The sequence below is a fragment of the Poecilia mexicana genome, unplaced genomic scaffold (assembly GCF_051168715.1).
Source record: "Poecilia mexicana isolate PSO_F unplaced genomic scaffold, ASM5116871v1 scaffold_6, whole genome shotgun sequence".
In the NCBI taxonomy this organism is placed as follows: domain Eukaryota; kingdom Metazoa; phylum Chordata; class Actinopteri; order Cyprinodontiformes; family Poeciliidae; genus Poecilia; species Poecilia mexicana.
Window position 1 is genome coordinate 29,264,793 of NW_028263375.1, and position 23,775 is coordinate 29,288,567.

The window sequence follows — 23,775 nt, forward strand, 5'->3', positions numbered from 1 at the left end:
TTGTCTGCAGTTGCAGGTAAATGTCTTGGAAGACCGTGAAACTAACGGGCAGGTCTGGATGAAGTGAGAGAAAGGGTGTGAGAAAGGGAGCGAGAAAGTGGGAGGGAGAGGAGGGGTTATCCTGCCGCTGCCTCTTTGCCCGACAGTGCCCTGCACTCTCACTGAAGCCGCCACATAGTGCCGGACGGGAAATAACCCGATGAATACTCTTCTTTATTTTTTATTATTTTTTAAAATTACTATTATTATTATTATTATTATTATTATTGACACTGTGTAATTTAAAAACCTGGCAGCTCCCGGGGCGGGGCGTCACTCCTGACAGCGACGCAGAAACTCTCCTTGACACCGCACTCTTCTTCTCTTCTCTCCTCCTCGGCGCAGCGCAAACGGAGGGAGTTTACACCAAAAGTCCAGAGATGGTGACTTTACTCCCGGGATCAGAAGGCAGCCCGAACTGAACTCCCCGCTACTTGCTTCTTCTCCTGCCCGCCGGTTCGTCATCATCATCATCATCTTCAACCCAAGCTGACGAGTCCTCCGAAGTTTTGTTTTGTTTCTTCTCTCTCTTTCGCGAGAGTGTCCGCGGCGCATGTGGAAGAAGAAGTGAGTCCAGGTAAGAGAGGCGTCCTGTCCGGTCCTGTCCCTTTGCTCAGAACCGCCGCTGCTCGGTTTTGTTTTCGAAAAGAAAAGAATAATAAGAAAAAATAAATAAATACAGCGATGACAGCTGCAAATTCAGGGCGCATCGCGCTGCTTAAAATCCGCAGAGGTTGTTTTCAACAATTCCCTGCACAAAAATAAGAAAAAAAAATGTGGGGGAGAAAAAAAGCAAAGCGACTCAGAAGTTTCACTTTAGACACGAGACCGCAGTTTTTATCAGCTTACTTCAACTCCTAAAACTTTTCTGCCAGGAATTCGTCGTAAAAGAAAAGGTCTCATGATTAACAGTTTTAAAACGCGTTCTCCTTCTTTAAATAATAACATTAGTATTAAAAACAGAAGGCTGTTCATTTGCGTGACTTTTCATTCCAGTCTGCGAACTGTTAAACAGAAACAATCGTATAATAAAAGCAGGATCCAAACCGCACAGATATGAGCAGAAACCAACCGAACAGCAGCCCGAATTAAAGGTTGGCAGCTGGAGAGTTCATTTTCAACCTTAACTACGACTGCAAACACCAACAAACCCTTTAGTTTTCTTTTATTTTATTGTATGTATTTTAATTTTTTATTTTTGCTTGTTATTTATTAGGAGCAGAAATAAATGCGCTGCAGTGCTGTCTAAATTCCATCACATTTGTTGCAGGGGGGGGAAAAGATTTCATCTGCTGTGACTTATTGTCATTATTATTATTATTATTATTATTATTATTATTACAAAAATAACTAAAGATCAGATTGCATTAATTTAGTTTTTAGGACTTCTTCTGTAGGCACAAGCTCAGACTGATTCTAGTGACTTTGGGCACAAACCTCTCAAGATACATTAAAAATCAGACGTCACACCCTATATAACAGCGGCTTATTTGAATATTTTAGAAACTAATTAAATTTCTAAAAAAATGTTTATAGCTTGTTTGGGGAAAAAGCACACAAAAAGAACGGTTTATGAAGAAATAAAATCTGACATCTGTGAAACTGACAGTGAAATTCAGCTTGTATGAATTTAAGCAAGAGTGTGTGTTTGTACTTATTTATTGCAGTATGTCATGTATACGTATTCTTATCCTTGCTTTATAAAAACTTTCTAAATCATCTGGAATACACAGAGAAACAAAACGAAGGCTTCCATCTTGCGGGAGGTCACGCAGGTTTGACCCTTCGCGGTTTTATCGTCTCGGTTAAATTTTTTTTTCAGTTTTAACTCTTGAGGTGATAAGAAAGAAAAACAAACAAAAACAAAACACACACACACACACACACACACACAAAAAAAAAACCCACAATGGGTGTTCACGGCTGAAATCCGACAGTTTGAACTTGAGCTTCTAATCCCATGATCGTCCGGCTTTCAGCCCGGTTCCCGTGAGGAGGACAAAGAGGAGGAGGAGGAGGAAGAGGCTTTGGCCCCTGGAGTTCACTGTAAGGATGACGGGACAGGACGGTGTGGGGGTGAGGGGGGTGCGGGAGGACAAGGCGCACGGCGTGGTGGTGGAAAATGCTCGATAAAGGCACTTGGAGGGTGTTCCCCGTGTTCGGAGGCGCTACACCTCCGAGATAAGCCTCTGGCCGCCCGCAGATAAGAAGCTTTCAGAGTAACAGAGCGAAAGAGAGAGAAGGAGCAAGAGAGAGGGAGCTCACGCATGAAAGACAACAATGAGTTTTTAAAAAAACAAAAAACCCAAAACGCAGGTCTGGACAGCCGTGTCACTGACTCCTCATCCCGGCGGTTTTAATCACTTGTGGAAGTTGGGTGAGAATGCTCCATTTCCCAGGATTTACCCGCTGAATGCTTCAAGCTCATCCTTTCTTTTCTTTTCATTTCGTGCGCATCAAACCGCCCTCTACCCCCCCCTTTTTTTTCTCTTCTTCTTTTCAGACTTGTAATTGCCCCCCCCACTCCTCACCACCTCCTCCTCCCTACTGCTGCCCTGTTCAGGCCTGCCCCCCTCGCTGTCGCAGTAAATCACCATTCCCAACAAGTTGTTTAATTGTTTGGACTCTGGTAGAACAATTTATAGACACCCACCCTCCTCCACCCTCCCACTGAGTCCACCCTCCTGCCCCCTCCACCCTCCAGCATGCACACCTCTGTTGTAAGTGAGAGTGTCTGTGAAAAACAATCTGGCCCGCTCTCCTATGGCATTTTGTTTGCAGCAGGTGCTGCAGGCTGAACTTCCCTCATAAGGTAAAGTGGCATTAGAGCGTCCAAATGGCAGACTTATATATAGGCTGCCGATTCAGCACATTGTTCCGAGGGGGGAGACCTGCTGTCCCCCCCCCCCCCCCATCTGCCCCTTTACTGCCTCCAGTGCCACCGTCACTCTTCTTCCTCTTCTGTGGGAAGCAACAAGTGATCAGGCCTGTGTGGTCCATTGAAAGGCTGTTGAACATACGTCAGGGGCCTCCAGCTGGGGGGCCTCTGCAGCTCCTCCAGAGCGCCTTTGCAGGAGTTCAACACGAAACGATCCAGAACTGAGTCGTGAGCTGAGCCTGACTTTAGAAAAGGATTATGAGGGGCGGTTGTCCAGGGCAGCCAGTATTTGGGGGGCAACCCAAAATAATTTGTGTGTGTGTTTACAAACATTGAACCTCATGTTAAAGTCATGGGATCTTTTTTTAATTTCTTTCAATAATTTTTTAAAATTAATTTAAAATGCCATTTTATTAATAAGCTATACTCAAATATTTGAAAATTATCTTTTTTTAACTAATATATAGGCATTTTAAACTAACCGTCCACTAATTTGTACCTACAGTTGTCTAAGGCCGACCTAATCATCTGTACTCTGCATGAGTAAAAGATTTTTTTTTTTCTGAGATAGGGCAGAAAAACTGGCTCCTGCCGGAGGCCCTTATTTTCCTGAATCCAGTGCTGTTTGGGACCTTGTACATAACTGCGTATTAAGATATTTTGTGGTATTCTTGTGATGGCGATAATGATAACTATTTTTTTACTTCTTCTTAAGGAGAACAGCAATCATAGACACTCAAATACTAATAATATGTTTCTTTAGGATAGGGGTGTCACCCAAAGAAGTGATTTGTGTCACTATTAAACTGCACACAGTCACTGAATTTAATCATATTTTTTAAATTTAATGATATGTATTGATGCTTTCACTGAGCAAACAGTTGAGAAAATTGTAAAAATAACAATGCAGACAGTTTTGGGGGGATTTGAAGATTATTCATTTGAATTTATTGCGAAAGCAGTCCATGAAAATTATCTTCTAAGAAATTTATCATGATAAATAATGACCGATATGATAAACGTGATGATAAAAGGTGATGACCAGATCCGTCCTCCAAGCAGGATTTCTTTATCTATAAATAGATTTTTAAATATGATTTACACAAAAGTTCACTGATGTACAAATTTATTTATTTATTATGACATAATAATAAGAATCTCGTTCAATTGTGTCAATTGATAAATAACAACTGATTGTATCAATCAAATATTACTCAAAAGTTCATTTATTCCAGAAACGTTTATCACTAATTGAAGCACATTATATAGATTAACTCAAGATAGATGGATGTCTGAAAGATTCTATCATTATTAATTATGACGATTTTCTATTTACAGTCAATGAAAACATGACTTTTAAAATCAGAATATTACATCAACCAATTAAAAGAAACAATTTTTATACACAGAAGTATGATCTTAATAAAAAGTATGTTTAATACCTGCTGAAGGGCCGGTTTTAAAGGGAACGTCTAACTAATTGAATGTGACTGCAGATATATTTCATATTGAAGAACCAAAATCAACTTTATTTCTTTTTTTAAGGTTTCAGGGTTAAAACTTTTGAGTTTATACAACTCAATATGAGTCTAAATAACTTATTTTCTATATTTGCAAATGATATCTCATTTTCAAAGATACGTCACTTTCAGTCTAAACATAAATGAATTATAAAAAAATGTCTTCCTGCGTCACCAGAGGGATGCATCCAGAAAGTTTCCACAAGGGGATTTGAATGGGACTTGTGAAGCTCAATAAGTTATCAAATGCCCAAATGCGGATTAAAAAAACAAAACAAAACATTTTGAAGAGATTTTAAATGACTGATTTGTTATTTTCAAATGTTTCTAAGATCTTAAAGATTTACTTAGTGTCCGTTTGGTATTAAAATCCTTTCAAACTGTGCGTCTCAGTTGAAGATAACATCTCAGTCTGTGGGCCTTCATTTCACCACCAAGTCATTTCAAAAAACAACTGTCTGATTTCACACTGCATTTTCAGATTCATGATCTCCCTTTGTGACAGCCTTGAGCCATCTTTAAATCGGCCAGAAATGTTCAGGAACGGGATTCATTTGCTCTGGCGTGAAAAAACAAAACCTACAAAAAAGTGTTGTTTTTTTTTCTGAACGGATTTCATCTGGCCGGAATGATTCGTTGGAACGCAGAGCGGCTCTCAGGTTGCGGTCAGGGAGAAAGAGCAAGAGACCGCCCTCCATCCCTCCTCCGCCCCCCGTATCAACCCGATGGAGACGGTACCTGACTCGATGAGTCGTTTTTGTCGTTTTATTTCTCCTCCCTCCATCCAGACGCACCGTGTTGCAGGTTTAAGCGTTTCCAGATGTTTTTTTCTTCCTTTTTTTTTTTTTTTTTTTTTTTTTTGCCGAAGATGTCATTCAGCTTCATCGCTTTAAGCCTGTGGCCCCGATCCGGAGAGCCTTAATTATTTGTTGTCGGGGCTCTTTGAGAGAGACACCGGGTTCCTCACTCCCCGTGACAAACACCCCACCCCTCTCTGAAATTGGACATGTGTTGTACAAACACAAATTAAACATTTAGCCCTAAGTATTTCTTCCCCGGGATCCTAAGTGCATATTAGTCAGCCTATACTTATCTCCGGCCCCAACGGCACACCCAAATTGCAGTGCTGCTGCTGAAGAAGAAGAAGAGAAAGAAGAAGAAGAAGGCTTGGGGGGCCCCCGGAGAACGAGCGCTCGGAGCGCGCTGGCGGATACCCCATCAGTTTTTTTTTTTTTTTTTTCCAACCACAAAAGCCGTTGTAGGTGTGTGTGAGGACTTTCACGTCTTTTGTGTTTTCTTCGTTGACGGAGGAACGCGTGACATCCCTCTGCGCGGACACACTGCGCCGTGTCCCGCAGCTGCACTCACAGCTCTGAGAAAGGGTTCCTTATTTTCCTTCCAGGGTGGAGGGAAAAAAAGAGACACATTTAGGCCCCAAAACCCCTCTCTTCCTCCACACTTCTTCTCTTATTTTAGTGTGTTTATTTCTGCAGCACCTGCCTCCTTCCCAAAGAATGAAATGCTTTGGAGTTCCTCGCTCGTCTCACACTTGTTCGTTCGTCTTTCACCTTTGACCTTCCTCACTCTCTTCCTTAGGTAAAGGAGTGTTTGTGTGTGTGCAGTAAATGCATTGTTGACATCGGCTAACAGCAAAATTTGAGAACCGCGAGTAAAATCGGCAGGCTTTCACGCCATCCATGCAAAATTTAAAGCGAACAGGATTTCCTGAAACATTTTGATTAATCTTATAAAAAACAACAAAAAAAACAAACAACCAAAACAGAGATATATTATATATCTGATATTAATATCTATATTGGTCCAGATATTGAAAAAAAAAATTCTATATCAGACATCGTTGATGACGATGTGGTCGATCTAGTCAGTTCTAATTCTATGCTTTGTGCTCTGAGTGACGTCATGCTTTATTATTTATGACTTTTATGTTTAGAATTCCTAATTGCACTTTCTGAACCATTTGAAAGAAGCTTTGTTGCAGTTTATTTTTGACATGTTTGACCAAACTTTTTTTTAAGTTTCAGTTTCTTTTAATATTTATTTTTCATTGGCTGTTCTACTCCTAACTGCACTGACTGAACAAATGAAAGTTGTTTCTACATGTTTGACTGAGCTTGTGAAGCTCTTAGTGTACTTAAGTCTGTTGAACTTAAATACAGCACACAGTGCAGAGTTATCAAATAAATGTGCCGTTCAGTGCATTTATGTCCATGTTTTAAAAAAAAAAAAAAATGTTTTGTCAGTTCAGCTGTTTTTCTGTATCAGATCAATATCGGCCGATACTGAACCTCAAATATCTGTATCAATATAGGAATTTAAAAAAAAATTGATCAGTGCATTCCTACTGTATATAGAATTTACTATTATTTTGCTGTCGCGACATTTGCAGAAATGTAGAATTAACAATTTAGTTGGACTTTTTAAGAGGAGAATATTGAGTAAGACAAAAATAACAGGCAGGGGCGTACACAGACATTTTGGGGGCCAGGTGCTCATGTGGAATGAAAGGGCACCTTGTTTGGCACATGGCTGATGTAGTTGTGTGAAATATAACAATGTAACAGCACAGAATTTAAATAATTGTCTAGACTTCTGCTTGTAGATGATGTAATATGACGGACATTATTCTTTGAGAGTTAAGATTATTGAGATTAACTACAAACCCTTGAGAAATGAGAAAAACAATGTTGAGGAAAATTACAACTTGTAAAAAAAATGTTTCCATTGCAGTTTTGCTAAATAAACCAATTTTGATACAACTAAAACAAACACCTCATCCAATTTCAAAATTGCTTTGTTCCCGTTAATCAAATATATTTTTGAAATGTTAAATTGTGCCATCATTTGGTCAATGGAAACACAGCTACTGTGGAAAAAAAAAATAAAAAAAGATTTCAGAAGGGCACAGCTTTTGTCCACAGGAAAAAGGAGCGGGTGATCTAGTAGCTCCTCGTGTCTGTGTCCATCCCTGCTAACAGGCTAATATTAGCAGCTTGATTAGTCAGGCTATCATGCTGTTCTCTGCTTGCTATCTGCAGTTTCAAAACACAGTTGCCGTCACAGAAACGATAACAGGAGCCCTTTTACTTTTCACACCATGATCGGTCGCGTTTTTCAGAAGCTGGAATGTTTCTAAACTGCCAAATTTGTTTTTCTTCTAACGAAGGGGAAGATGAGTGAAATAGAAGAGGCTGACCACCTGTGGAATCAAAGATAATATAGGTGTCTGCAGTGTTACCATTTGGCTGAAGGTGGAAAAAAGATAACACAACATTCTCTAGTATTCCATGAAATTGGGCTTGATTTTGTTTCCAGATTCAGCTTCAGAAGTAAAATAATCTCCACATAAATAGTCGGTTTGTTTCATATCTGCTAAATTTTCTGCTGAAAATGGCTAAAGGTGTTTAAGAACCAGAGCGCCACAGCATTGGACTGTTCATACGGACTCCATCTGTGCATTTTAAGATAAGAGGAAAATGAAAAGTAGTTCAAATCTGCATTTATCACAAACCCATTCGTTTTATTTTCTAATTTTGAAATAATCTGGAATCATTTGTTTGCAATGCCAGTTTTGTGCTCCATTAGATTTTCACTTGGCACAAAAAAGATCCTGCAGCTCGGAGCGGAAAAACTCCTCTTGCTCTGCACCGACGCAACCAGAGATCCAGGTTGGTTTCTTCTGTTTGGTGCCGGAGAAACTAACCCAATAACTGAAGTAGCAGGACAAAAAAGTTACGTAAGCTTAAGGCAGTTCTGAGAGATAAATTTCTCTAATTTGCTTTAAGCGTCTTTAGACAAAGATACAATTTTTTGCAAAAAACAAAGAAGGGATCTATGTTTGTGCTAAATATTTTAAATAATTTCTTTCTGTAATGGAAGTGAAAATGCAATGGAGAAACAATGGATGACATTTCTAAACGTTGATAAGTTTCTCATATAGCACTTAAAACAGTGGAAATATATTTTAGCTCATTTTCTCTATTATTTTGTTATTTTTGAAGAAAAAAAGCCATTTATGGCAGACATAAATGTATTAAAAATATATTTACTCAACAGATTTTAAAAATGGAATCAGTTTCTCTCAATGATAACGAATAATGAGATTTATATCTGTGTGAATAGTTAATTTTATCATAATTTCACCTCTTTTTTTTTTTCACCAAACGCTCATGAAATGGTTTGGAAAAAAAGAATCAGATTCTTCTTTAATTCCCAAATGTTGTATTCAGAAGCGATTACCTTGATAAGTTCCTACTCATCACTGCTTATACATGCAAATCTGATTTATTACTTCTTTGCTTTATTTAATCTAAAAGAGCAGAATTCTGGCTCTGGTGTGTGTCCTTTACTCCCATGCAGGGCCGGATCTGGAAGAATAAGGGCCCCTGGGCTGAAGCCAGTTTTGGTGCCCTATCACAGAGGACATTTCTTTTTTTATTATTTTTTCCAAATTATCACATTAGCAGGTATGAACTGATGGATGGTTGGTGTAAGGTTTATTCCACTTTAGTAAAATTCCACTTTGATTGCCTAGCAGGTCTGGTTCGTTTGGGGAGGTGTGAACTCGTAATCAAACGCTGGTCCACCTACAAACCTAACTCTTGATTCTGTTGTAGTGAACTCTGGCACGATTCAAATGCATATTTCAGTGCCAAGCAAACCGGAGACCGCTCCAAAAGCAGAAAGCTAACTATAGTGCAGTGAATTCTGGGTAAATACAACCAAAACAAACACGCATGTTTACTGCTAGCGGGAGAAATTGCTTTTGGCCTTTTGCCAAAGAAAAAAAATCAACAATATTTAAAATTGATTCCATGACTTCAATATAAAGTGCAGTGTTTGTAAAACATGCACAAATATTAAAACAGTTTTTTAGGGTCCCCCAAAACTTGGCGCCCTAAGTTACAGCCCATTTTTTGGTTATTTTTGTTACATAAAATCCTAGAACTGATGAAGTGTTTGATTCTATCATTGAAAAAGATTGTATCTAATGTATACAAGAATTATAATCTTCAGCAGAGGCAAATACCAGGACTAAACATGAACAATGGAGTCCTGGAAAAAAAAAAAAAAAAGTCTGTCACTTCCCGAATATTAACGTAATAAATTGCAGGCCTAAAGTGCTGTGGTCAGCCTGTTTGACTCGAGTCAATCACGGGGCTGACTCTTTAATTTATTTCTTTATTTTAATTTCTACCAAGAGTAGAAAGTGACCAGGTGACTGACACAACTGGTCCAGGGAACCTTTCGTTGTCAATCAGCAGTCGTGGACTGCAAACGCAGCAGCGGCGGTGACGAATTCTTAAGCGACTGCGCTCCTCCTGGTGATTTTAAAGAAATACAAGGACATTTTTAAAAAGAAAAATCCACTTTCTTCTTGTACTTGCAGAATCACCTTAAAATCATTCAGACGGTTGTAATTTAAGCTCTAAACTCAATTAGGTATTGCTGTTTCACGACCAATCAGCAGCTAAACAGACATTAGCATGAAAGCTAACAGCATTAGCGTTAAAGATGGACAAAACCACTGCTTGTTTTTGTCTGAAATATCATGTGACTCGTGTGTGTATTGTCTAATTCACTCAGTGAACGTAACTTTGTGCTTACAAGGAACATTGTTTGGGATGGGAAAAAAAACAAGATTATCCCCAATTACCCGGAGAAAAATTATGATTTTTGTTGATATTTTTCAAAATGTATCGGAAATAATTTCAACTGTTAGAAATGACTCCACAGCCACAACAACAGCTCTTAAATTACATAATGTGTCTTGTCAATATTGAAAAGTGGGCGTCGTTAGCAAACATCTCGCGGATAATGTGGCGTTGTTAAAAAAACAAACGGGTGGGGTTCGATAGAGAAGAGAATATGGATACCTGAAAGTTTTCACAATTGACAAAGTGTTGAAGATACACCAGCTCTCTTTTCTTAGTCTGCCAGGCTGCTTTCATCTGTATTGTCACGACATATCAGCCCCACCCTTGTGGCACGCCCTGAAGGTTAAAACAAACAATAGAAATTATTTGCTCTAGCTCTCAATGAGCACTTTATAAGTTGATCTGAAGTGATGATATCTGTGATACTGCAGCAGTTGTTGAGTTTAAAGTCTGAAGGGAAACTTGATGCTTAAGGTCATTTGTCCAAAGATGGAAATCTCAAGATGTAGTGAAACCATTCTTTTGAACAGAAAGAATTTCTGTCCTGCTGAGCTTTTCTGGAATCATTTGGATGGAGCAAACGCTGTGCTTTAGCTGGGTCAATACAGGAAAACATTGTGGATTGGGAAAAAGCCCCACTCCTTGAGGCAATCTTCCACTTATTTAGTTTACTTAAAAATTTTAAGCATAAAGCCTCAGTCAATTTAAACTTTAAGATTTCAACATTTAATGTTTAAGTTTTAGTAACGTTTTTTTTAATCAGTTTTCATTTTTATTTAAAACAAAATTAGGGCTATCAGAGTCAACGGGGCTAAGTAGAAATATATATACCATATTTCAGATTTGCATTTGTAAAAAAAAACAAAAACCTGATAATTTTTACTTAAAATTGCAATAAAATAAATTTTTTGGTTGTAATATGAAAAAATGTAAAAAAATAAATAAATTAATAAAAATCCAAGAACACCTTTTAAAAGCATCCAGAGACATTTGGTATAAAATCACATAGTAGGATGATAGAAAGCAGAAATTACGAAAACTTTAAAGTGTCCTGAGCTAGAACAAAGCCTCAATATAAGTTTTTATTTATTTATTTTTTGCAAAGCCACATTGCTCCAAAACTCAATATGTCATTTCCTGTTGTCTAAAAAACTCTGCATGCTGAAAACCTTCAACCTTCTGCTCACCCTCACTGCATCAGAACAGGGATTTCTTTCTTTCTTTTTTTTTTTTTTTTCCATTGAAGCAGTTCCATAGCGAGATCAGAACTGGCTCCATGATGCTGTTTACTGATTGCTGGAATGAACTTAAAAAAACATACTTATTTAAAGAAGATAAAATTTATTGTAAATAGTTTTTATAAACAATATTTACTTTCTCCTCCCAGAAATCAACAATAATACAGCAAGTATTTAGCTCTGCACAAAAGTCTTAGGTCATCCCTCATTTATTTTTTCTGTTTAGTTTCCCGGAAGCTAATTGTTCTTATATCCTTGTAAACGTCTGATCTGACTAAAAGGATGAGCCGGTGTCATGTCTTTCTATTAAACCACTTAGCAAAAAGCATTTCAAAATGTAATCTATAGATGTTTTGGTACGAGCAGTTTACCACACGTCAACAAACTGCTTCCTCTTCTTCTTTAGGCTGTTTGATTAATTAAATAGTACTCTATCAACAGCAAGGCAATTTGTAATTGTTCTGTAACTTTGCTTGAAACGCATCTTGCAGGTTTAAAGTTTAAATGCAAACCAGCCGTAAATGACCCAGATGGGTCACAGGGGTGTCAGAAGAAGTCTGGCTAAGTAAGTCTTGACAGTGGTTCGGCGTAGTAGGGCGTGGTCGCTCCGAAACGATCCTGTGGTGAAGTGGAGACGGCCAGGGATGATACGGCCCCGGCCTGCCGAGCAGAAGCCCGGATACAATTGGTCGACGGCCAGCTTGTCCTGCGCGGGGCGTCGCCATGGCTTCTTGGCTGTAAAGCGGCATCTAATCGATGTCATCGTCGTGATCGGTGGTGAGGGAGAAGAGACAGATGTGGAGGAAATAAAAGCAAAGTGGGCCCAGAATAGAAACGTAGCATTAGTGTGATGCTAGGAGAGCCGCACATCCGATTTGTGCCGTGTGTCCTGAGATGCTGCTAACAGAACACACACCTCACACCCCCCACCATCCCGGTCTCTGCTTACTTTGCATGTGGCAGAGCGGCCATGTTTGTCAATCCGTGATGAGAGGCGGGCCACTGGCTCAAGTGTCCATCTGACTGGATTCGGACCTTAGGTTTCGGCCTTCTGACATTTACCCTGCAGCGTCTCGCTGACAAGAATACACTTGGGTGGGAGCGTTTCACATAGTCTCACGTGAGTCGTGAACTGTAGTTATTGTGATTTTTGCTGCTTTGGTCTAAAACTTTATTGATCCCAAAGGGAAATTAAATGTAATTCATATTATTCAAGAATCCCCTGCAGTGGTCTCTGTTTCAGCCTCTGACTGAAGACTCTGTTGTATGAAAGTCTCATGAAGACGATGTTCAAAACTTCTTAAAATAAATAGCGCATCATTGTGAAATAAGAGAAAATATTCATCACAGGTAAATACATTTGAATTCAGCTTGCCGTTACTCTGACGCCCCTAAATTAAATCCTGGACAACCTAATTAATAAACAGTGTCCACCTGTGTGCAGTTTAGGCATTGTCCACACATAACTGGATACCTGGGACAAAGGAAACATTTTTGGTTTTATATACATTTTGGCTAAAAACGATTATGAAAACTCCAACCAAAGATGTTTGCGTGTACATGGGAAAAGGGAGATTTATGACCCTATCCATTACAGTCTGTGACAAATAATGAGCCAATGTATCCATCGTCTTACTCGAGATTTTATCAACTTTATTTTCGAACGCTGTATTTTAAAGGATCTCAGTTAAACAGGAAGTTAAACGGTTGTTTTGAAGCAATCAGATTGGCTGGCAGAGGTTTTAGCTTTGCGCAACACTGCCCCCTACGTGTTTGGAATGTTTAAAACAACGCTCAGGGGCGTATTTGTTCTGGTTCATGTGAATGAAAACTTTTCTGAAACTGATCTTGTGTGTATTATATCTATCTATCTATCTATCTATCTATCTATATATATATATATATATATATATATATATATATATATATATATATATATATATATACTTTTTTTTTTCTTCAAAACAGCATTGGGGAACTTAATAGTTTTTGTAAAGTTCTGGCTATGTGAAATCCAGCTGTTTTGAGAAAATCCCAGAGGAAACAAGAACAGTGTGGAAAAAATACTCTATTACTGTCCTCACCTTAAAACATAACGGTGGCAACATATGATGAGGGGATGTTTGTCTTCAGCAGGTCAGAGTTGACGGAAGATGAAAGGAGATAAAAGCAGAACAATCCTGGAGGAAAATCTGCTGCAGCCGTAGGTGTGATGGAACCATTTAGAAGCTTTTACTGTATGTTTTAAAATGACCTAGTCAAAGTCAAGAACCATATATTCAGTTAACTAGGAGCTAGACTGCAGAGTTAATCCTGCTTATCTGAGGATGCTAAATATAAAAGCACGACATACCTTCTCAGCTTTTTATTTGTAAAAATATAATTTTGGAGTTTACAGTCACCTGGTGTTGGTCTGTGACACAGAACCTCGATAAAATCCCTCCGGGTCTGCGGCCATGACGCGACAAAAAGTGTGAGTGCTTTTGCGAGGCTCCGAATTAAGCAGAAAAACAGTTACGTTGTTGAGTCTACAATGGTTTAACGTTGGAAACGAGCAGTCGGGTCGGTCCCTCGACGGTTCTTTAAGAGGTAATTCATCCGTCTCAGCTTACAGCTGGTGCGTAGCCAAATAAAATGGCCCTCTGCCACCGTGTTCGAAGTCGGTTCCTGCCGATGCAGGAAAGGGGGAAGAAAAAAAAACTGCCGCCTCAGCACACCGCTCGGTCTCGATCTCAAGAAGCTCATACCGGGTCTCCCCTGTTCAGTAAGGGGAACATATTTAGACCGGTCTGTGATGTCAATTGTTATTCCTGGAGGCCCGCTATAGGAAAAAAAATCTCACTTACCTTTGTAAAGCACTTTGGTGAAAAGGAGCTTATTCCATAAAGACGCTATTGTGATTGCTGCTAAGTGTGTGTGTGTGTATGCATACATGTGTGTACGTGTACCTGTGTGTTTAGGTGTCGCTGCTCCAACCTCCCTCCCTTGAGGACTTCGCATGTGCTTTCTTTACATCTCAAGTCACAATGGTTTCCGTACTGTTTGTTCTCTCGGCGTTTTGAAGAGGTGGCTTTTTGTGGCTGGAATTCATGAATGACGGCCGCGATTGTAGTCGCAATGAACGATTACACATTTTTGTGGCGTGCCACTCTGTTTTTTTTAAATTTTTTTTTTTTTACATATTTTCTTTGGAGCAGTGAAACTCCACAACTTGCTGGAGGACAAGGCGAGACGTTAACCGGCGAAGAGAGAGGGATTCGTGTTTTCTTAATGTTTTTTTTATTTGTAGCGAGGGAAAGGGAAAAATCATGTCAATTTTAATCATTTGAAAATTCTAGAAACATATTAAAGACTTTTCTCACATGCCTACCTGCAGTTTGTTGTCTTCTAACCAGCATAATTTTAAAGGGAATGTCTTATTTGCTTAGTGAATGAATTCTTCTTTGAATATCTATTAAAATCTCTGGAAACATAGTCACAAAATAATAATAGAAAAAGGTCACTGCCAGCCAAACATGCTGAGGGACTCAATTTTGATTTCAAATCGGTACATTTTTCTCGGATTTTCATTTTATTTAGTTGTGAATTTTCTGGCTTCACTATAAAGGATTGCATCAAACTCAACGTCGCAGCGTACTGAAATATGAACGTCAAAAAATACATCACTGTGGACGCAGAGTGACGAGGAGGAATTAGAAATGGCAGCAGAAATATCTGTTGGATTTAACATAGAAAAAGTCATGTTTAGACATTGGGGCTGAAAGACAAGTAAAAAAAAATCTTAAATAAAACAAGTGATATATATCAGCGGTGTACATGTTTTTTTTTCTTTTCCAGTTGTCCTTTTTAAATCATTCGTGCTGACCACCTTCTTCATCTCAACAAGTCTCCCCTCGTGTTCGGCCTCTCCGTGTTTCACCGAGCAGCAGATTTGTGCCCCGTCCTCTAAATCATTTCCCTCTCTCGCAAATTGCTCCCCGCTGGAATATTGGCCTGACAGCCGTTTTTTTTTTTTCCTCCTTCCCTCGGCTTCCCCCAGTGGACTCATTTACATTTATGCACGCAGCAATTAATTACAGGCTGGTGCTGGCCTTGTAAATTAAAGAATGGGACGTGGAGGGGAGCGAGGTCGCCCCTTATTAATTTCCCCCCCGACAGTTCAAGCCTTGTTGGGGTTGCGACCAGGTTGACTTTAGACCCCGGAAAAGCCAAGCAAGAGAGTTTGTGCTTCTTCCTTGCATCTGATTTCAATTTGCCGTAACTGAGCGAAGACATTCGTTTGTACCTGTTGTCTTATTTTTCTTTGCACTCTTTTTATTTATTTATTTGTTTTATCGCAGACTGGCCCCAACGCCGTTTTGCAACCTTTTACGTTCTTGGCAGCTGTAGGTCATCGTTCCGTCGTTCCTCGTGTTTGTCTGGAACGAAATACCCCGTCCCCCCCCATGTTCCTGGAGGTCTTTCATTTAAATACTTATGGAGGGGTTTTTTTCTTCTTCTTTTTTTCTATAGACCCAAGAGTCAGGCAGGCAACTTCTCACGGTATTGGCCTTTTCATCGCAAAGACGCTCCAACTTTTTTCCAGCGCCTTCCTTCACAAGGCCTTCCTTTCTTCTCTGTCACGCAGTGATGTGTTTGTGCATACCTCACTCGTTCGACAAAAGAAGGGAGAGATCCTATTCACTTTTTTTGCCTTTGACATTCACCTCTTGTTTTTACAATCTTTTCCAAGGCGTGCTGTTTGCACAGTAGAACAGGCTTTGTCTTGAAGGAGTCGGACAATGGCGAGCAGCAGAATGTAATCTCTTGAGGGTAGCGAGCGGAGCCGTGAGGTTTAGATGTATGTGCCGCCACTTGCCCCTTTCGTCCCTCTCACCCCCCACCCCGTTTCTACCCTTCGCTTTAGCAATATTTTATGTTCACAGCAACTTGGGAGAGAATACATATTGTCACTTAAGCTTCCGCAGTGTTTCCCCCCCCCCCCTTGCGCCCTGGTTGTTTGCGAAGGGAACGTAAAAGTGCTTCATTCATTCAAACTCCCTCTTGTCTGATCCGTCTGTTTAAAAGCCCACTATAGCAGTTTGAACAAGCCTCTTTCATACCTTCAACAAGGTCCTTTTTTTATTTTATATAATCAGGAGACATTATTGTCTGAGTCATTTCTTGACCATTAAACAATTGGCAAGCTTAAAGTCAATTTAAATGAAAACTTACGGTGGTAAGCTTTTTTTTTTTACTATTGTATTTTGAAGATCCCTCTGATTGGACGTTAAACACACTTTCTGTTAACGCATATGTCAACTGATGTAGCTTGCTTTATCCTTTATCTGACCAGAAAGGAACTCACTGAAATCAAAAACTTTAAGTTGTCAGTAGTGCCATGGAGCTGGAGTGACGTTCAGATTGTTTGCCAAACCAAGATTTAGATGCGGAGCAATTTCAAAGTTTTCATTTTTAACTTATGCTAAGACAAGTTGGCAGCAGAGCCACTATTTCACCGTCTATGTGATCGGACGTTATGATGAGTTCTTTGTTCTGGTAAAGCTGGAATTATGACGTGGAAAGTTGGAGAGCAGCGAGTTGGGTCACTAATATGGCTGCTGTGCTCATACAACATAGTGACAGTTGTAGGTTTAAATTTGTTTTTTTTTTGTGTTTTATAATTAGCACATCTCGTCATGTAATGTCTTGGACAAAAAAAGTTTTATAAACGCAGAAGCTGACATTTGTTGTAGGCCTGTCTTTCTTGCTGCAATATGTTTAGCATTGAGGTGCTATTTTAGGCTTCTCCTTTTCACAGCAACAGTCTTTTCCAGTCTGCCATGAGATTGTGTTTTGAAGCAAGATCGAAACTCTAGTTCCATCGCTGTTTCTGGACGTTTCTTGTGTGTCAGATTTGAGTGTGCCAGAAATATGCAAACACAAAAATTTCAGCCCAAGACTTTTGTATGCAAAAAAAAGGAAAGGGGACCGGTAATGTTATAATTGGCACTTTAAAATACGTTCAGCAGTGACACCACTAGCTTTTAGCTACACTAGTTAGCATGTCCAGCTAGTTAACAGAACTGACCAAGAGGAAGTAAACAAAACAAAAAAAAACACAGCTTTGTGTGGCTCCTATTTGTACTTGCTCCTGTAATTAATCCATCTCTTTGTCCAATGAGCTAGCATAAGCAAGAAAAGGACAGCAGTGACGTAGCTTCTAACATAGCCAAGCTAGGTACGGCTTTCGTTTTCAGGCTTCATTCTTGTCTAACCTTCGTTGTCACACGACGTTATGAGTGTCCCTTCTCAGTTAGATGACTGCCACATCAGCAGTTGACATATATAATCTTCCAGGTTTGAAAGTGAGTGTGTATTTTATGGTACATAAGCATGTGTCTTTAAAAATATAGTAACCAACTACTAAAGTGGCCAGTGCGAATTTGTGACGTTTATAAAAAAAAAAAGAAACTTACTTTAAAAGCATTTATTTTACCGCTTATTAAATTTCTGAAAAAAATGACGTGGAAAGTTGGAGAGCAGCGAGTTGGGTCACCAGTATGGCTGCTGTGCTCATACAACATAGTGACAGTTGTAGGTTTAAATTAGTTTTTTTTTTTTTTTGGTGTTTTATAATAACACCAAAAAAAAACTTAGTGACTTACTTTTATATGTAAGTCACTAAAACTGCAAAAAACAAGATGCAATATATGAGTCTCAGTTGGCATCTGGATGGCCTCTCTGCAGTTATTGGCATATCAGCAGGTGGGTCATCTTCCCGTTTCCGTGACTCTCACGTGAATGGCTGCACAGCCTCTCGTGTCCTGAGAACTGTATTAACATTTACTCATTCATACTTGTTAAATCTGCATATAACTCCTTGATAGCTTTCCCAGGAAGCAATTTTGCTGTTACATTTCTGCGCTCTTTGGTTTGTGTTCAGATTTTTTTAATCAGCAACAGTAAACAAAGTCTTCAACAGGTGTCAGAATCACATTTTATGCCCTAATGTGTCCTATAATGGTGTGTAGTTATTGTATCTGGGCTTTTAGCCCCCTAGCAGCAGCAAAAGTTGACCAACAGTACCAACACCCAATCAAAAAAAAAAAAAAAGCCTCTGATAGCGTTAAAAATCCTTGCGGTCGCCACTCCCAGTTTGAATTTCTGGTGAATTGACAGAAGTATAAAGTTTATTGGCGGAAAGATTGGGTTTGATTTGTTGGTACAGAACTGCAGTAAATGTTTTTTTTTTTTTCCTCCAGGCTCTCTTAAAACAAGTTTATGAGCTATTTCTTTACCAATATGTCCTTGGCATTTTACTCTTCAAGAACTGAAACAAACAAGAAATCAAATAAGCAACTGATGGATGTCCAGCGCAAATTGTCTCCGAAATGTCTCTGTTGGAAAATAATACATTTTAGAAACTCATTTTTGCGAAACGCTAATGTCTTGAAAGTTGGCGGGGCATGAGGTTTGGTTAAAAAAAAAGAGAAAAAAAAATCAGAAGCCTGTGCAATAAAAGACAGTTTCATGGTGTGAAATGTGTAACCGTTTATTGGAAGTGTGTTGCTTGCTTACGGGCCCCCTCAGAGAGAGAGAGAAAGAAAGAGAAAAAGAAAAAAACTGAGCTAAATAATAATATTCGATGTTCGACGTTACCAGAGGCCATCTGAGAGATGGCACGTGCTATAAGCTCATCATTTATGGGTCAAGTGAAGCTCATTTTGGTTTAATTGGCCATATGATTATTTGGAAACGTTGAACGTGGGAGCACCGAGCCGCATGCTGCGCCGCGCTTATTGAGATAGCCTCTGTCTGATAGAGTTCCATTGTTCTTACCCCAGAGTGTCTCCATCTGCACAAGTGGCACTGACAGCTGCAGCAGGATGACATTTGGGGCCATGCATATTTGGTTGTTTCAGTGTGTGCATTCATTGTTCGGGTGCAGACCCCGCTGTGAACAAAAAACAGTTTATCATCACCTCACCTGTACCATCTGTAATCCCACCACGTCACATCGAGGTCTTTCTAAAAGATGATTCTCTGTTCTGCATTGTTACCAGTTTTTACCCACCCTTAGCAAAAAGCAGTTCGTTCTAGTGTTACTACAAGTGTACTTATTTGATGCTTAAAATGAGGCAGTTTACTTGAAGTTAAATGTTTATAAACTATACTTGATAAGTTTAGGAATAGTATATCTTGATCCAAGTACAGACTGAGGTTAAGTCATCGACTCATGCTACATTTAATATGGCAGAGTAAGTTTTTCACTTCACGCGTTTGTCTTGATAACTGTTATAAACTTTCACGCTCTACAGTTTAAAAGTATACAGTAAATAGCGTGTGCTGAGTTTCATTACCTCTACACACCTTAAAAAACAGAAACAGGTAAACATTTGACTTGACTTTATTAATCGAGTTCTAATCCATTTCATAAGCATACTTTAAATTAGGGCTGTGTAATAATATTGATTTTACAATAGATATCGATATTTTCTTTCCTAGAAAAAAATTGATATTCATCCACAAGTATCGTAACATCCAACTGTCACCTTGCTCACTCACTGCTTGCTTCACCGGGAGAGTGATTAGGTCATCAGGCTTAGAGTGATTCTTTCAGATGTTAAGTGTCAAGGTTAAAAAGGTATCAAACTATTCAGAGCAGGGTACTTGGTGCACTTTATTTACTTTACAAATGCATGTAAGCTACAGTTTTACTGTTTCAATTAAAAGAAACATGTTTTCTCACCACTTCTTTGATTCATTTTGTCCAGCTGTCAACCAGAGCCAAGTATTGTGTAGTTGGTGCTTTTAATCAGTTTTCAGTTAAATTAATTCAATCCAACTCTATAACAGTCACAAAATGTCACCAAAATCACTCTGTCCCTCTAAAATCTTTCAGAAAATCGCAAAAGTGTATTGAATTGTATCATTTGCTGAATATTGCAATATATATCGTATTGTGAGATTAGTGTGTCACTACAGCCCTACTTTAAATATACTTCAATAAACTAAAATGTAAACCACAAGTGTATACCTAGTACACTATTATTGTACATAGATGAATGTACTTGTTGTATCCTTGAATGCATAATTTGGTAAACTTAAAATGACCTCACAATAGGATGCTTAAAGTAAACTTTTTATAGTCTGGTTTGGGGAGGTGTACATGCACAAATAAACTCTGAGGCGGACCAAAAAAGCGAACTCTGGTCCGCCTATAAACCTATGTCTCTGTTAGGTCGAAGTGAACTCTCAAATGCACATGTGAAAGCCAAGCTCCAAAACCAGGAAGTGGACTATAGCACAGGGAATTCTGAGTAAACACAACCAAAACAAACCCGGGAGTGTAGTGTTTAGCTTTTGTGAAGAAGGAAGTTGCGTTCAGTGTTTTCTGCTGAGGTTTTTTGTGTCGTTTCCTTCAGCGGTTCTTGGTGCAGCGCCACCACAGGTGTGGAGAGGAACAGGTTCCTCAAAGGTTTTGGGTTCGATTGAAACAATGCAGTGTGAAAGCGAACCGCACCAATAGAAAATATAACAAATGTTGCAACTTTGGTTTTCATGCTAACCAAATCTACCAGACTATCGGGTGTGAAAACACCATTCGTCCATTTTTCATGCACATCCCAAAAATTGACAAAGAACCATAACTCACAAACCCTCCAACTGGAACCCCCTCTGATTCTTCTCCTTACCTGCAGCTCATATCCAAGTACTGACAGTTTTTATGGATCCAAGTTTATACTGAAAATTCTCATAAAGTTTTGCTCTTACACAAGAATTCCATTGAATTTGCATATTAAACAGGTATGTATGTTTTGAGGCACCTCTTCACAATAAGGCAGCCAGTTGTCTCTCTGATTACCCAGCATTCCCCAGGTGTTGGACCTGCTATCTGCAGACGAGCGGGTGCGAAATGGAGGGGAAAGAGAAGAACTGGTTCAGCAGTCGTGTGAAACGTGTTCAGACGGGTCAGCGGGAGCTGCAGAGTGTGAACTGGGATCTGGCAAATCCGTCCCAAAATCAGCCGACTGCAAGAGACTTTCGAATCCTTGAATTCAGTCGGACATAAACGAAAAGGAGCTCCGTCTTAAACTTGTGTGTTGTAGATTCGTATATATTAAAGTGCGTGGGTTTTTTTTTTGCAGATGATTTATCATTATTATCTGCACTTCTTTGTGCACATTTAATAGTGCCCTGAGAGAAAAAAAATGCAAGAGAAAATCATTTGGTTGACTATGGACATGAATAAAAGATCATACATGCCCAGAGTTTGCTTTTTCCTTCATTGTTCTCAATTAGCCTCAAATTTTGGAATCAAAGGCATGTTTGTATTGCCCTTTTTGCACAACTTAGATGCCGCATTTAGGAGCTGTCATGATGCCAAGTTCTGTTGGAGCAAGTATTGCGTTCTCTTTTCCACTCCATGAAGTTCCTCTTTATCTTGTTCACCTCTGTATTTCTTAAATTACTGACCTCCCACTATCAATTAAGGCCATCTTCCATCCTTCCTCAATTTGGGGCCACTCTGCTCTGCCGCAACCGCCCGTTACGTGTCGCGGTGCTTTCAAAGAACCTTGTTGGCTGTTTTGACCTCTTTGATGTTATTTGTTTTCTGTGACCTCCTGCTTAAGCTTGCGACGTGAGCGCGCGGGGCGTGCGAGACCAAATTGAGGCCGACCCCAGGTCAGCCCTCGTAATCAAAGTGGTTTGTTCAGGCCGGGCCGCTGAAGAACAGAGAGCTGTCCGAACGACCAGAAACCTTTTCTAACTTGCTTTCACTGGAATTGGTTCTTAAAGGTAAACATTAGGCATCGCTTACTACGTTAAGGATTGGGGCCAATTTTTTCCAACTTCAAAGTGGCGTACAAAAATCACGTTGTTTGTTAGACCTTGCGTGGTATGAGAGTATGTGATGCTGTTTGTTCAGTGAAAGCACTGTGAAGGAAACACACTGATCCTCTGTTTGCTCCACTGTGAACTTCACACTGGTCCTCTGTTCGGTCTCGATCATCGGCCGCAAAGGCCTCTCAGGTGGGCTGAAAGTTTTTCCCCTTTGAGTTTGTAGACTTTATCGGAGCTCAGTTCGTAGGTCTCCGGTGTGAAATAATGGCTAGTGTGTAGAATCTCATGGCTTTCCTTCATCATCATTTGGGTGAATGCATACCCTTCGAGGGAACTCTGTGATGACAAAGAACAAGCATTTTGATGTGTGATGCTTGAGTCACTTTGGTAAAATGCAGTTTTCTCTGTTTTTCAGGCAACGTTCATGCGTTTTAAAGTCGACCACAAGTGAGACGAGGGTGTTGGAGCTGAAAGTCTCTTATCTCTGTAAGTTCCCTTTATCCTCCCCGAACTGTTTCCTCTGTCCATCTTCCTTCCCAGCTTTTCCATGCCACTGTTGGGACTTTGGATAAGCTGTTAATTTACAAATGATTATTTGAAGTCAGATTTTTTAGTGCAGCTTTTGTGTCTCTGTGTGCATGTTTATGATATTTTCTGGCATAGTCACTAACTTTCTCACGACTTATGTTCCTTGTGAAGAGCACAGCCTAGTCTTAATGTAATGGAAGATATATTTTATGAATGGAGTAGCGGAAATTAATGATAATCGATACAATGTCTACTGTCTTGACTCTTGACTTCTTTTGGACCTTTTCTCACTTATTGTCTTAAAGGGGATGCATTTGTTTTTGTGCTAGATAAGTGTTTTTTTTGTTATCTTTCAGAAACCACTTACTGTATTTTTGTTTGTTGTTCATGAGGCTCCACTTCTGCTTTTCGAAGATGTACAGATGTACAGTTTTGACGTGCGAGTGTAAACGTCAAGAAGTTGAAGCCCTGAATGAAACCTGAAACTTCATTCGGAAAAGAGCTCAAAGTAGAACTGAGCAGACTAAAACTTCATTATCCAAGAATCATTTTGTGCAAAAAATGTAATGAACATGTTTTGTTTAGCCCTTGGGCCTATCCTAACACAAACAGAGAAACTACACTAAATGGAAGTCAATAAAGTCTCCTGCTACAGTGAACAATTTGTAGTCCATTTAACAAAACTTTATCACACCCTGTGTATCTCCTCTGCAGTTTTTTCCCCTCCCACCACTACCACCACCACTGTCTCATACTAAACGCTTTTGATTTGTCTCACAGCGAATGTAGAGCGCCACTTTGAGCAGTGTTCTCCTCTGAGCGCCCTCAATAGCTGCTTTCACTTTAGCGAAGAAAGGGATCCTTTTTTTTTTTTTTTTTTAAGGCTCTCGCAGGCATCACTCCAGGAACCTTTCAGCACTGGGACCCTACAGTTTGCCTTTTAATGGACTTTCTCTCTGTAAGCAATAAAGATTATATCTGGAGTCAAATAGTGCTGTCGGTAACACTAGCCTAAATGAAGCCAATCCCGATGGTTTCAGCAGGGTCGGGAAACACTGGAAATCTAGTGA

At 39.5% G+C, this 23,775-nt stretch overlaps 1 protein-coding gene across 1 annotated transcript in view; it reads left to right on the forward strand.

Annotated features, from left to right (window-relative positions):
- The window catches only part of LOC106929700 (transcription factor SOX-6-like), a 148,249-nt gene continuing 124,474 nt past the window's right edge, over window positions 1-23,775 (forward strand). Inside the window, exons 1-2 of the mRNA XM_015006799.2 lie at window positions 1-616; window positions 22,593-22,663. The gene's annotated coding sequence lies outside the window, so the exon portion shown is untranslated. The remainder of the gene's footprint in view (window positions 617-22,592; window positions 22,664-23,775) is intronic.